Source organism: Pistacia vera, unplaced genomic scaffold, assembly GCF_008641045.1.
Source record: "Pistacia vera cultivar Batoury unplaced genomic scaffold, PisVer_v2 Contig507, whole genome shotgun sequence".
NCBI lineage: Eukaryota > Viridiplantae > Streptophyta > Magnoliopsida > Sapindales > Anacardiaceae > Pistacia > Pistacia vera.
Genome location: NW_022196343.1, coordinates 52,868 through 66,629, shown reverse-complemented (window position 1 = coordinate 66,629; position 13,762 = coordinate 52,868). Strand labels below are relative to the sequence as shown.

At 34.3% G+C, this 13,762-nt stretch overlaps 1 long non-coding RNA gene across 1 annotated transcript; it reads left to right on the top strand.

The window, feature by feature from the left end:
* The first annotated feature begins 7,174 nt into the window (after window positions 1–7,174).
* Window positions 7,175–8,634, top strand: LOC116106008. Its single transcript, XR_004124192.1, has 3 exons — window positions 7,175–7,276; window positions 7,957–8,037; window positions 8,144–8,634. It is a non-coding gene; the product is annotated as an uncharacterized LOC116106008 (long non-coding RNA).
* Window positions 8,635–13,762: the final 5,128 nt, after the last annotated feature.

Below are 13,762 nucleotides of genomic sequence, written 5' to 3'. Positions count from 1 at the left end.
TCTCATTTCTGTCATAGCATTTTTTGATACTGGTGCTACTCGCACTATTATCAACCCTAAGATCCCGCTTTCCTCCTAGTTGAAACCTCATCAAGAAGTTTTCTACACTACTAGTAGTGACACTTTCACTACTCATCTGATCAGCAAACCTATTAAAATCCAAAATTTTCCATAATGTTTTACTTTTCACAAAGTTCTTGGTTCTGATTTACTTGGCAAAGATATGGCTCTAGGTTTTGATGTTTATTCCAAACTCAATAAACTTAGAATCCTCCTTGATGGTATTCGATACAAGATTTTTTTCCAATCCCGGACCACTTAGCCTAACTTATTCTAGATTGAAGGCAATCCAATTAAGCAGGTCAAAACTGAGCTTATTTCCCGCTGTTATGCAGATTCTCATGCATATTTTCTCACTAAAGGTTCCCATCCATTATGTAAGAATTCTGATTTCTTTATCCATCTTCCATTCATCAGGAGCAAAGATATCAATCCCACTAAAGCTAATCATTCTGGCATGTCACTAGAACATCTCAGCCTAGCCCAACAAGAATGTACTCAGCTTTTATCTCAAGGATTGATTGAACCCATAGATTCCCAATGGGCATGTGAAGCTTTTTATGTCAACAAACATGCTAAACAAGCTAGAGCAAAACTCAGACTTGTTATCAATTATCAACCTTTGAATTTCTTTCTTCGTGATAACAAATTTCCTCTGCCTTCCAGACAAATCCTCTTTGCAAATCTACATAATGCAAAGATGTTTTCCAAATTTGATCTCAAAGCTGGATTTTGGCAACCTGGATTTCATCCTGATGATTGTCATAAGACTGCTTTCTACATTCCTAGCCAACATTACCAATGGACAATCATGCCTTTTGGTCCTAAGTTAGCTCCTTCCTTATATCAGAAAGTCATGACAAAGATCTTTTCTCATTTTCTTCATACATGTCTCATTTATATCGATGATATTCTTATCTTCTCAAAAGATGAGGAATCTCATGTTCATCTTCTTCGCAAATTTGCTGATATCATACACTCTTATGGTATTATGCTCTCTGAGAAGAAAATGCAGCTAGGTTAGACAAATATTGGTTTTCTTGGTATGGCTATTGCTGATGGCAAGTATGACCTCCATCCTCATATTGCTAATGAGTTGCAGAAATTCCCAAATGTTCTCACAACTTAGAAAGATATACAACAATTCTTGGGAATTGCCAATTACTTACGTAGTTTCAATCCCAACATTTCTCAACTCACTTCTCCACTTTCCTAGATGCTTAAAAAGAATCCTCCTTCATGGTCTGACAAGTAAACCAATGTAGTTAAGAGTTTTAAACGCAAATTCTTCCATGCACAACCATTAAACATTCCCTCTTTTGGGAAACGAATTCTTCAGACGGATGCTAGTGACACTCTTTCGGGTGCTGTGCTTTTTGAACAAGACGATGACAAAGTACAACATTTGCGTGGATACAAGAGTGGACAATTCAAACCGCATCAACAACATTATCATTTTACTTTCAAGGAAGTATTAATAGTAAAAAAATGCTATTGAAAGTTTTGAATTTCATCTTGTTGGACATCATTTCTTTGTTGAAACATATATAAAATCCTTTGATCAAATGCTCCGATTCAATAAGAAAAAGGTCCCACATCAATAATTACTTTGATGGGCAAAATGGTTCAGCAACTATTCTTTCACCGTCCAACATATCAAAGGTCACATCAATACCATTGCAAATTATTTATCCAAGCCTAAAACTAAATAAGTTTGTTTCATGAACCCTAGGTCCAAACCACTTCCCTATTTCATGTCTCAACCACTAACTCAGTCCATTCTTGTTCATCCTCTTCTTTACCAAACCATATGCCAAACACACCTCCTGAATTCGATGGCCTTGTTCGAACTCGTACCATTGGTGAAAATGCCACCACCCTCTTGTTTTCTTATCAGATTCAATGTATTGAAAAATGTGGACAGTCCATGTATGATATGTTAGGTGTCCATCCAAATTACCCCTTTTTTAAAATCATTTGTTTACCTCCAAGTCTAAATATCATATTTCCAGAAGAATTATTATGGTTCTTTTAGTATATGTTACACCAGTACTACATTGTCATTCAATTCCTGATTCATTATATGTTGAAAATGATTTCTTTGAATTAGTCATCCTCGACCTCTGAGTTACACCATTTGATAACTTTTCTGAAATGGTTCAAAACCTTGGAAATATGGAAGTCTGTGTTTGCTCATAAACTTGGTCGATACAAAGGTCCTATGTCCACCAAAATGGCATGGTCTATCATGTTTTTTCATAAGCATCACTCCATCAGATTCGATGGCCTATATTTTTCACAGCATCAAGTCACATTTCATCGGTCTTATCCATATGATCTCGTCCATAATATGTTTGAAAATCCTGTTCAGATTAGGTTAATTCAGAAGACCCTTTTTGAGAAAAATCAGATGATTCCATATGAGATATGACAATCTTTTCATTATGATGCCCCGTGGGAACACTTTCCTCTAGTGTACACTAAGAAATTACTCTAGGCCAAACAAACATGCATGAGTTCCATAACTGCTTAATTAAATGACACTTTAGACTATCCAGAATGGTGGTACCCAGATTCTTAGCTAGATACTATGCAAAAAAAAGAGCTTCAATAGTCTCATGATTACTATCTTCATAAATCCAAACGACAGCAATACATGCATGCACTAAGTACCTCTCTAAGGTAGCCATCTCAGTCTCTAGACATTTCTCTAGATATTCATCTAGATTCATCTTCTTGACAAATTCCTACTAATTGGATTTAAGCAATGGGATGTCTCGATTTCCAAGATGAAGACTTGTGGCACAATACAAACTTATCAGAAGATTAAAGCTCTACGTGTCTTAAAATAAATATTTATGTCCTTTATGTTTATTTGTAAAATAGATGTGGACTAAATGGTAATTTTCCAACTCAAGTGTAATATCCCCCATGTAAGATATAAGAGTAAAATATTATAGGCAAGGTTAATAATTAAAAAAAAAAAATTCCAAAAAGTCAAATATGTCAAGCCATGTCTTAAATATCTCTTTAATGTGTATTAAATGTGAGGTCTTGTATTTCTCTATAAATAAAGAGACTTCTCTTCCCGTTGGGGAGGAGGCATTGTGGAAAAATCTCTTGTATATTTCTCTTGCTCTTACATTTCTCTCTTCATATTTCTCTCTTGCACATTTCTTTCATGTTTCCTTCATATTTTTAAACCTTCTTTCAACCTCAAGGGTGTTGTAATATTCTAATAATGGTAAGAATGACAAAAAATCTCATATATTATCTTTGTTTATGTTCACAATGTGTTTATTTTTACTAGCTTTTTTAGATGATGTTAGAAGATGCGTGAGTGTGTAGCGTGTGTGGGATAAGAGGAGGGCCTTAACCATAAATTCGACCGATCATTATATTGATTGGTTTCCATATAGGTCGACTGTCATAGTTTCCCACATGCATAAATAATCAATCTTCTAGCACCATCTCCAAGGTCTAGTAACCCTTTTGCAACTTCATTTCTACTTCCTTTGGAGAAATTGAGCTGAATGGCTATGAGAGGTGCTAGCGATGTGCATCAATTCCTGATGGAGTTGATCAATTTGTTTTTGTAAACAAGCAATCAGCATAGTGAGATTTTGAGACTGAGAATCCACCTGATGAGTTACCAAATCCAATTTTCAAAAGGGTTACTAGACCTTAGAGATGGTGCCAGAAGATTGATTATAGAGTTTATGCATGTGAGAAACTATGATAGCTGACCTATATGGAAACCAATCAACATAACGATCGGCATATTTAATAATATAATATGTAATAATAATGTTAAAAAAGAAGGGCAAAGGCTTCTCCCATAATTCTTTTATTCCTCCAAAACAAACATATTAATTATTTATACCCACCAATTTATTTTAATCTAACCAAACATATTTAATATAACATTCTCAATAATCTTCAAGGTAATCTATCTTCCAATTAATATAACATTCCCAATAATATAACATTTCCTGAACCATATGCCCCATAAGAGTTCATCAATATCTTGTTTTATGGAAATGAATTAAGATGATCCTATTGATTTTATTAACTAATATCTTTTTAATGTAAATAAAGAAGTTAATGCAGTACACCTTCACTTGTCATTGTTTAATGTAACAAATTTATTGATTCAAGATTTTTTAACTGCATGTTCGATGAATACAATGAATATTGTTAACGTTATTTCTTGGGTTGGACCTCGGTTAGCATCAATGAGGCTAACACTTTCTACTCGAGGGAGTGAGTTTGGGCCTAATAGAGAATGGCCCTTCAAATATAGAGCAAACTTGGTTGGCTTTTTTTTTTCTTAGAAAAAAAAAAGGGGCGAGGGTTATGGTTGGTGTGTCGTCTCCACTATTTAATGGGTTCAATAAATAAGCCTTTACTCTAGGAGAATGAGAAAGAATATTTCACCCTATCTATATTCTATATATTAATATAATCATGAAGCATGGCATGTTTGATTGATGATGTGTGCCGAGCCCAACAAAAAATTAAATTACTTTACTCACAACGTGTATTCGCAACGAGTATACTTCGATCCACAGAGACTAGTTAATCAAATTACCTAATTTGATATCACAGTAAATTAAAAAAAGGGAAATTTTACTTCAAAAATTAATTGACAAATTAATTGACACCAGAATAATTACTAATAATAGGAATTAAATAAAGAGAATTGAATCAAAGACCATCTCGATTCAAGGAAAATTATCCATGGTCACATACTGATCACTGACTTCTAATATATATTATTCTTTAATTGAATATTTAATCAAAGATTATCAAGAAGCCAAAAAATCTTTACCTCCCCTAAGTTTGTTAATCTAAGCCCAACACACAAATCAATTCCTATAAATAAACTAATTGGTATTAAGCAATCCTTATGAATTTACTGATAGCATTATAAATTAGGAAGGAGTTAAAAATGAATAACAATCGAACAAGTGTCAGATTATTTAATTAATTTCGTGTTTCTTTAAAGCAATCAACAAAAGCTTAATTACTACTCTAATTGAATATTATAACAATTACAGATTACAAATTTAGTTTAGCAATCAATCACACAATCAATATATTAACATGCCTCTTTAATCAATTAAATCATGCAACCATTAATAAATAAAACAGAGAAACACAAATATATAAATAAAAGAATAACTAAGATCAAGAACAAAGTCTCACAATTATGCTAACTGGATTGGAGTTTCCTTGAATCGAACTAAAGAATTTTGCTAGACAAGATGGGATGAAAAGCACAAAGAAAAAGATAATAAAATTACGTTATGTCTCCAAATCTCTATCCCCCAGTCGCCTAAAAGTTATATTTATATATCAAAGAAACATACAAGGCTGCCCCCTTAAAATCAAACTCCAAAAATTAAGGCAATCAACTAAACCCTGTTAGGAAAACATGTCTTTCTCTCTCTTCAAGTCTGTCCTTAATTCGTGCAAGCCAACTTCCAGCTAAGACACACGAATTCCCAGCCCTCCAGACTTGTATTGAACTCCCTCTTGAAGTTGGACCAAGTCTTTATACGAGCCATACAAAAATAATCCAAATCAGCTAAGGATTAAAGCCTCTAGACTGAAGTAGTAAATTCTAGGCCAGTTTTGGAAAGGACAATAAGCTTTCTAGACTTCGGCCCATTCATAAGAATTGTAGTTCAGGATGGGTACTTCAATTTAGGCTTTTGAATCGCCTCATTTGAATTTTGGAAGCTCCAATGGTCCTATAGAAATCCTGCTCCAATTAGGATTCAATTTCACTTTTCAGCTCTGACTTTACACCAGCATTTGGAGGCCCAAACGAAGTTGTCTCTGGACGTGCTATCCCAACATGGAAAGCTTAAGATGTCTACTTTAACTTCTTAGAAGGTCCAAAAACCAAAATCTTACTCTGAGATGGTCAAAAACCTGAAAAAGGCCCAAAACATCCAAAAGTAAAAATACTAGAAACTATTTTAAGTATATTTTGCTAACACTTTCCCACGAATGCCTTATACATAAAAATCATCACAAATAAGTACCATAAGACATTAAACATGCAAAATAAACTAAATGGAAGGATAATAAAAAATAAAAAATTATAAGTCTATCAATTGACATATAGGATTTTTGAAGCTCTAAATTTGCTGGATTTTGACATGTTGGATGATTGGTCAACACGTAGCTATATGTGATTGGTGATGATGTGAAATATGTACATTTGGTTGCATGTCATTGGTGATGATGTGAGATATGTGGATGTGTGGGATTTTTATATTACATGTGGCTTAATATAATTGGTTGGTGGATGTGTTTAATCCCTTCACATTCCCATTAATACAAACCCTTCACATTCCCATTAATGCAAATCTTTCACATTCATATTAAATATTTATACGTTTCAACTACTTTCTAATATAATCCTAAAGCATGGCCTGTTTGATTGACTTGTAGGATTTTTTAAGATGTAAATTTGCTAGATTTTGACATGTTGGATGATTGGCAATAATGTGAGATATGTACATTTGTTTACATGTGGTGATGATGTGAGATATGTAGATGTGTATGATTTTTTATTAGATGTGGCTTAATGTAGTTGGTTGGTGGATGTTTTTAATCCTTTCACATTCCTATTAATACAAACCCTTCACGTTCCCATTAATAAAAATCCTTCACATTTTCATTAATACAAATCCTTCACATTCAGATTAAATATCTATATGTTTCAATTACTTTTTCTCCATTTTCATTCTCTACTCATTCTTCATCTCCTCAACCATGAAAGCTATACTCCGAACAAAACAACGAACCTTTTTCTTCCTTTCCTTACTCCACTGTCTTCCCAAATTTGCAATAGGGTAAAATTACTTTGCTTTGATGCTTTTCTTGATTTTATTGTTTCATTAATTCCCCTTTTGTTACCCCATGCCCAATTCAATAAATCATGAACAATTAATCTAATACAATCTCCTTATCAAATGAACAATGTTCACAACAAACTGTTTATTATCTTTGTATCTTCATAATCACCGTCTGTTATTGCTTTTGTTTTTGATTATGTGTTACAATTTTCATCTTCCAAATTCATGCGTTCTTTCAGCAAAAGTACCAATAGGCTATGGCTACTCCATTCAATCTATCAATGTTGATTCCTTCGTGTTGCTGAAGAAGTAAAAGCATTGCAAAGAGAAACTAGATTCATGAGGTGTGTGCCTAACAAGATCACCTTATTTTCAAAGGCATGAAGACTTTATGTTAGTCCTATGTAGACACTTACTATTTTTCTATGTGTTAAAGCTACTTAATATTTAATTTATCTATTATTGATTCAATCTCTTGTCTTTTATATTTGAACTCCTTATTTGGGCATTTTTTTTTTCTCGATTTAGTTACTATTTGTATGTATGTTAATGTGCTATGAGATCTAAATTGACTTTTGCTTGGGTACGGTTCACAATATAATGAAGGGGGACAATAACAAGGATATTGCTAAAGATCCACGTGCTTTATTGGCCAATATTTTAATTGTAATCTAGGAATTACTGTTGAAAAAATTGTAAACACCATATCTTCACAATTTCTTAATTTTGCAAGTTCTTGGAGAGGGTAGTCTTGAGAGAAGAATTCTAGAAATTAATAGAAAAAGAGTGAAGGTTGTAAAGTCAGGTTCCGAGACTTCATTTCCAACTACTGAAACCCATGGAAGTTATGCTCCTCCTTTTCATGTAGGTTTCTTTATATATTCTAGATGGCTTTATATCCATAAGTGTAATATGTCAAGTGACTATCCAGGAGATACTGGAATCTCTAAACAATAATTCATTTATTTTTCTTCGTGTTTATATGTAGAGGAGGCCTTACAATCATGATTATGATGTGTGACAGGTGAAGCTATTCCAAAATGATCGCGCTGGCTTTCTCTGTCAATTGCATTACAGGCTTCAGATGAAAATAACAAGAAGAAAGGTGAGAAGAAATCTGGATGTTACAAAGGTTGATTGTGTTACATGGTTTTTGCAGATGTGTTACTTATTGTGTTTTTGGCATATTGAAGTAATTTGGGAATTTGCAGATGTGATGTTAAATATGTTTTTGGCAGATTGGAGAAATATGGGAGATCTAGATGTTACAAAGTAAAGGATTAGGAAGTTGTAGAGGATGCATATGAGTTTTGTAACCTTTAATTTTGAAGAAGCAAAAATGTTCAACAAGTAAAGGAGTTTCAGTTTAAGGGGGTGCAGATTGAATGTATGTTGGCAAATTGGTAGTTTGGAGAAATCTGGGAAATTTGGATTTTGCAAAGGTTAATTGTGTTACATATGTTTTTGCAGAATTTGTTGAGTTGAATAGATACTGAATCGAGCAGTAGAGTGTAGTACGTGTAGAGGAGTAATGCAGATTGAATGTGTATTGGCAATTTGGCAATTTGGAGAAATATAGGAAATGTGGATTTTACAAAGGTTGATTGTGTTACATTTGTTTTTGCAGATGTGTTATTAACTGTGTTTTTGGCAGATTAAAGTAATTTGGGAATTTGCAAATGTGCTGTTAAATATGTTTTTGGCAGATTAGAGAAATCTGGGAAATTTATATTGTCAAACAATGGAGTCTCTGAATGATTTTATGTATATTGTATATTCTTCAACTTGGACGAAATTTATAGATTCAATTACATTGTGAAAGTAGGAAACAATCCTATTCTAAGGAAACTAAATATTCCTATATTTAATATACAAGATTTTCTACCTAACCAGATTCCTATAATTACGAAATCAATCTTACAACACACAGACAACTCATGTCAACACTCCCCCTCAAGTTGGAGCATAGATATCTATCATGCCTAACTTGTCGATTATATTATGAATACCTTCCCTAAAATTGCTCTTATGAGTATGTCAGCTAACTGGTTTTGTGACGTGGTGAATGGAAACTATATAATCTTTTGATCTAACTTCTCTTTGATGAAGTGATGATCAACCTCAACATGTTTAGTGTGGTCATGTTGTACAGGATTCTGTGCAATCTCTATAGCGGCTTTATTATCACTATGAAGATTCATGGGTTTTGCATAGTCAATCCCCAAATCTTTTAGAACACTCCTAATCCATAACAATTCACATACACCATGAGCCATACCTTGGAATTCAGCTTCTGCACTTGATCGCGACACAACCTTTTGCTTCTTACTTCTCCAAGTAACAAGATTACCCTCCACGAAAGTAAAATAACTAGACGTGGACCTTCTGGTTGTTTGATCACCTGCCCAATCAGCATCCGTGTATCCTTCAATGTTAGAGACACCAAAAATAATAAACCTTTGCCCGGAGCACCTTTCAAGTATCTCAATATTCAATATACTGCATTCTTGTGCTTATCAATTGGTGCATGCATGAACTAGCATATGATGCTCACAGCATAGGCTATATCAAGCTTCATGTGTGACAAATGAATTAAGCTCCCAACCAACCACTGATAGCAACCCATGGCTGTTGGGACCTAGTTTGGAAAAATTCCAAGCCTATGATTGATTTCTATAGGAGTTTCTATTGGTTTGCAAGCAAGCATTCAAGTTTCAATCAATAAATCTAGCACATATTTCTGTTGTGAAAGAAAAATTCCTTGTTTTGATCTTGCTATTTTAATTCCTAAGAAATATTTAAGTTTCCCTAGTTCCTTCATTTCAAACTCAGTAGCTAAATATTCCTATAATGACTTCATTACACATGGATCGTCTCCAGTCAAGACCATATCAACATACACAATTAAAGTTGTTACCTTCCCTTCTTTGTGTTTTTTAAACAAAGTATGATCTGAATTGCTCTGCTTATAATCGAATGTCTTCATTGAAAAAGAGAACCTCCCAAACCAAGCTCTAGGTGACTATTTGAGCCCACACAATGATTTCTTCAATTTACAAACTTTATTTTCACACGAAGAACTATGTTTAACTCCTAGTGGCAACTCCATGTAGACTTCCTCCTCTAAATCTCCATTGAGAAAAAACATTCTTAACATCAAATTGTTGCAGAGGCCACTCCCGATTTGCTACTATAGATATGAGAATGCGAATTGTGTTGAGCTTAGTTACTGGTGCAAAAGTCTCTTAGTAATACACGCCAGACTTTTGTGTATACCCATTTGCAATTAATCTAGCTTTATATCTGTCAATGCTTCCATCTGCTCTAAGTTTCATAGAGAACACCCATCTACATCTGATCGTCTTTTTTTCTTTGGTTAATGACACAAGTTCCCACGTAGAACTCTTTTGCAAAGCCCTCATTTCTTCGTTCATTGCCTTTGTCCATTTTGGATCTACCAATGCATCCTACACACTACTAGGAATAGATAGATTGGATAATTGATTAATAGTAAGTGTATACGATTCAGAGAGTCTATGAGTGGAGACCTAATTATTGATTGGATATTTAACATTCGCTTTAGGATCAAGTTCATATTGTTTCTTTGGGACACCCTTATTCAATCTTTGTGGATATCTTGGAGCCAAATTTTTTGGAGACTTATTAGATATAGGACTCAAAATTACCTGAGGAGAAGCATTCTGGGTTGATTCTTTAATTAATGGTGTTAACATGGGCAACTTTGTAGTTATTGGTGATTCTGAAGAGTAATACTACACCAACAACCCTTTCTCACAAACTTTCTCTCACAACTCTGATGTGACAGCTCGCAATTGGTCAGATCGCAATTAATTAGTGGGACCCATGCGGGACCCATTGTGAACTGACCAATTGCAAACTGCCACGTCAGGGTTGTGAGAGAATTATGTGAGGGAGGGTTGTTGGTGTAGTATTATTCGATTTTGAATTATTATCCGAAGGAGCCAACACCGCATTCTCAATCTCAGAAATATTATCAAAGTTTTGTTGACCACTTCTTCCAAACCATTCATTCATTTCTTCTAGCTCTAAAAATTCATCTCCTTTGTTTCCTTCTTGTAACACATTCTCTTCACTTGAGTTCTCCCCATAAAGAGAAGGCATAGAGACTGTACCTGGATAATAAGGTTCTGATTTACGAAAAAAGGTGTCCAAGGTCACATGTAACATCTGGGTTTGAGGATCATTGCACTTATATCCCTTCTGAAAATTTGAATAGCCTACAAAGATACATCATTTTGCACATGGATCAAGTTTATTTTGCAAAGTCTTGGGAATTTACACATATACCGTACAACCAAAGACTGCTAGTTCAAGATTGGGGAGCTTTTGTTGAGGAGTTTGAAACTCTATCACTCAGGAAGGTGTCTGATTGATTAGGTAGACAGTAGATTTCATAGCTTCTCCCCAATAGAACCAAGGTATGTTCATGCCAAACAAGAAGGCATGAACCACCTCTGTTATCTATCTATTCTTCCTCTCTCCCAAGCCATTATGTTGTGGAGTATAGATGCAAGAAGTCTGATGTCGAATCCCATTTTGGCTTATAAGCTTTCCAACGGACATATTTATGAACTCCATCACATTGTCATATTGCCAAACCCGAATCTGCTGCTGATATTGAATGCCCACCATATTATAAAATTCTTGAAATGCTATACAAACATCACTCTTTTTGTGAAGTAGAGAAACCCAAGTCATTCTAGTACATTTATTAGTAAATGTAATAAAGTAACGAGCTTTAGAAATAGAAGGAATTTTTGCAGGACCCCGAACATTCGAGTGTATAACCGCAAAAGGTTTTGAACTTTTATTCAAACTTGGTAGATAAGGAATACGATGGCTTTTGGCTAGTTCACAAATATTACAATGAAAGTCTGAATCATTCATAATTGAAAAAAGGTGTGGTTGTAATTTTTTAAATATCCAAAAGAAAGATGTCCCAATCTTCGATGCCATAACCATATGGTTGCTCGAGATTTTTCTTCACTACGAGTTTGGTATGCCTGACTAAATTTCTATCCCCCATTCTCTGTGAAATCCAAGTAATAGAGTTTGCCCCATTTAACACTATAAGCAAGAATCTTCCAAGTTAGAATGTCCTGAAAGACACAAAAAGAGGGCCAAAAAGTTACAATGCAAGCAAGAGTGGAGGTGATTTTGCTAACAAATAATAGGTTATATTCAAGGGATGGAACAACAAGGACTGTATTTAATGTGAGAGTACTTGATAAGAGGATGGATCCTTCTCCAGGAGAGGCATGTAAGTAATTGATCAATCATATGCAGCAGGAAAACAAAAATTAAACCAGAAAATCAATTACCTTTTTGCCAAGGTCTGAGTATAGATTATATCGTTTACATGTTAAAAATAAAATATGCGTAAAAACCAAATCCATACATGGATATAGAATACGTTACCGACGTTTGGAGGCTCCTTCAATATCTCTGATTTTGATCTTACTTCCCGATTCAATATAGAATCGCACTCACGTTGTCCACACGAAGACAATTCGTGGAACCTTTGTATTATTTTGCTAGAATAATCAAAGGCTTCAAGAATCCAAAAAAATCAAAGAAGAAAATTCTTTGATTCAATCTATGAAAAACGTGAAAGGGAGAGGTGGGTGGCTAGGGTTTTTATTAATTGAATGACTGTTATCTTGTTTTAATTTAAGTTGCACTTATATAGTGCAACTAATTAAAACCATATTTTACTTAGGAATAGCCATGGGCTCCAACCCTAATCCACCCTTGCAACCAAACACCCTTTAATGATATTTTAAATTTAATAAATTATTATTATTAATAAAATCAATTAATATATTAATATTTAATTAACAATAATAATCCATTTAAATATATGAGCATATATATTTAAATATAATCTCACTAATTTTAATTTCAATATTAAAATTGAATACAAGCAACAACCTTGGCAAATTTAATTGTACTATGAGATTACCAAAATACTATTTCATCTTAAAGACAAAAATACCCTTTTCACAAACTGATTCTTAAATTATCTTCTACGTATGTGACTCGTAGGCTTCTTATCATATCGGTAGTGAATAGTATCACGATTGACATCAATCTCACTTCACATAGACCAAGATTGGCCCTTAGCAAGGCATCATGGCCACCCGATAGATTCAGATTCAATGAAATAGCTACCTATCAACAATATGGTTATCGTGCAGTCAAATCCTTTCAACATTCGTTATCCCATCAAGGCTAAGGTCCAGAAATAGTGTCAACCTCAGGTATTCTCGAAATCTTTGTATTCAGTTACTGGACCAATGACTGGAATAATGAATTGGATTGAGTAACAACTCAATCCCACTGTGGCCACAGATTTTAGTGTCATTGTCATTTACTGAATTGTTTGGTGAGATAACTTCTCCCATACCTGAGCGTGATGAATCCTTTGTCGATCTACCATAGTCTTGATACACTTCTCAATGTAGCAAATCACTACCTTCTGATAGTCCTGAATAGGACTATGTTGGGCTAGTGTCAAACTACACCAATTAGTACACAAGGCGCTCTGGTGATCTCAAGTCTAAGGATCATATGCACCACCATCCATTAAAGGATTTATTCCATAGACACTGAGGTTACCATCCATATGGAATCCTCTAATGGGTCTGTCTAGTGAACTTGCCTACAACAAGCACCTATGTGTCACACTAGATTGTCAGCAAACAACCTTGACAAGTGAGATCAGTCACTATCTTTCGACAGGGTCATTCAACACTATCATAGTCTTACCGTATTATCTATGTCCTTAG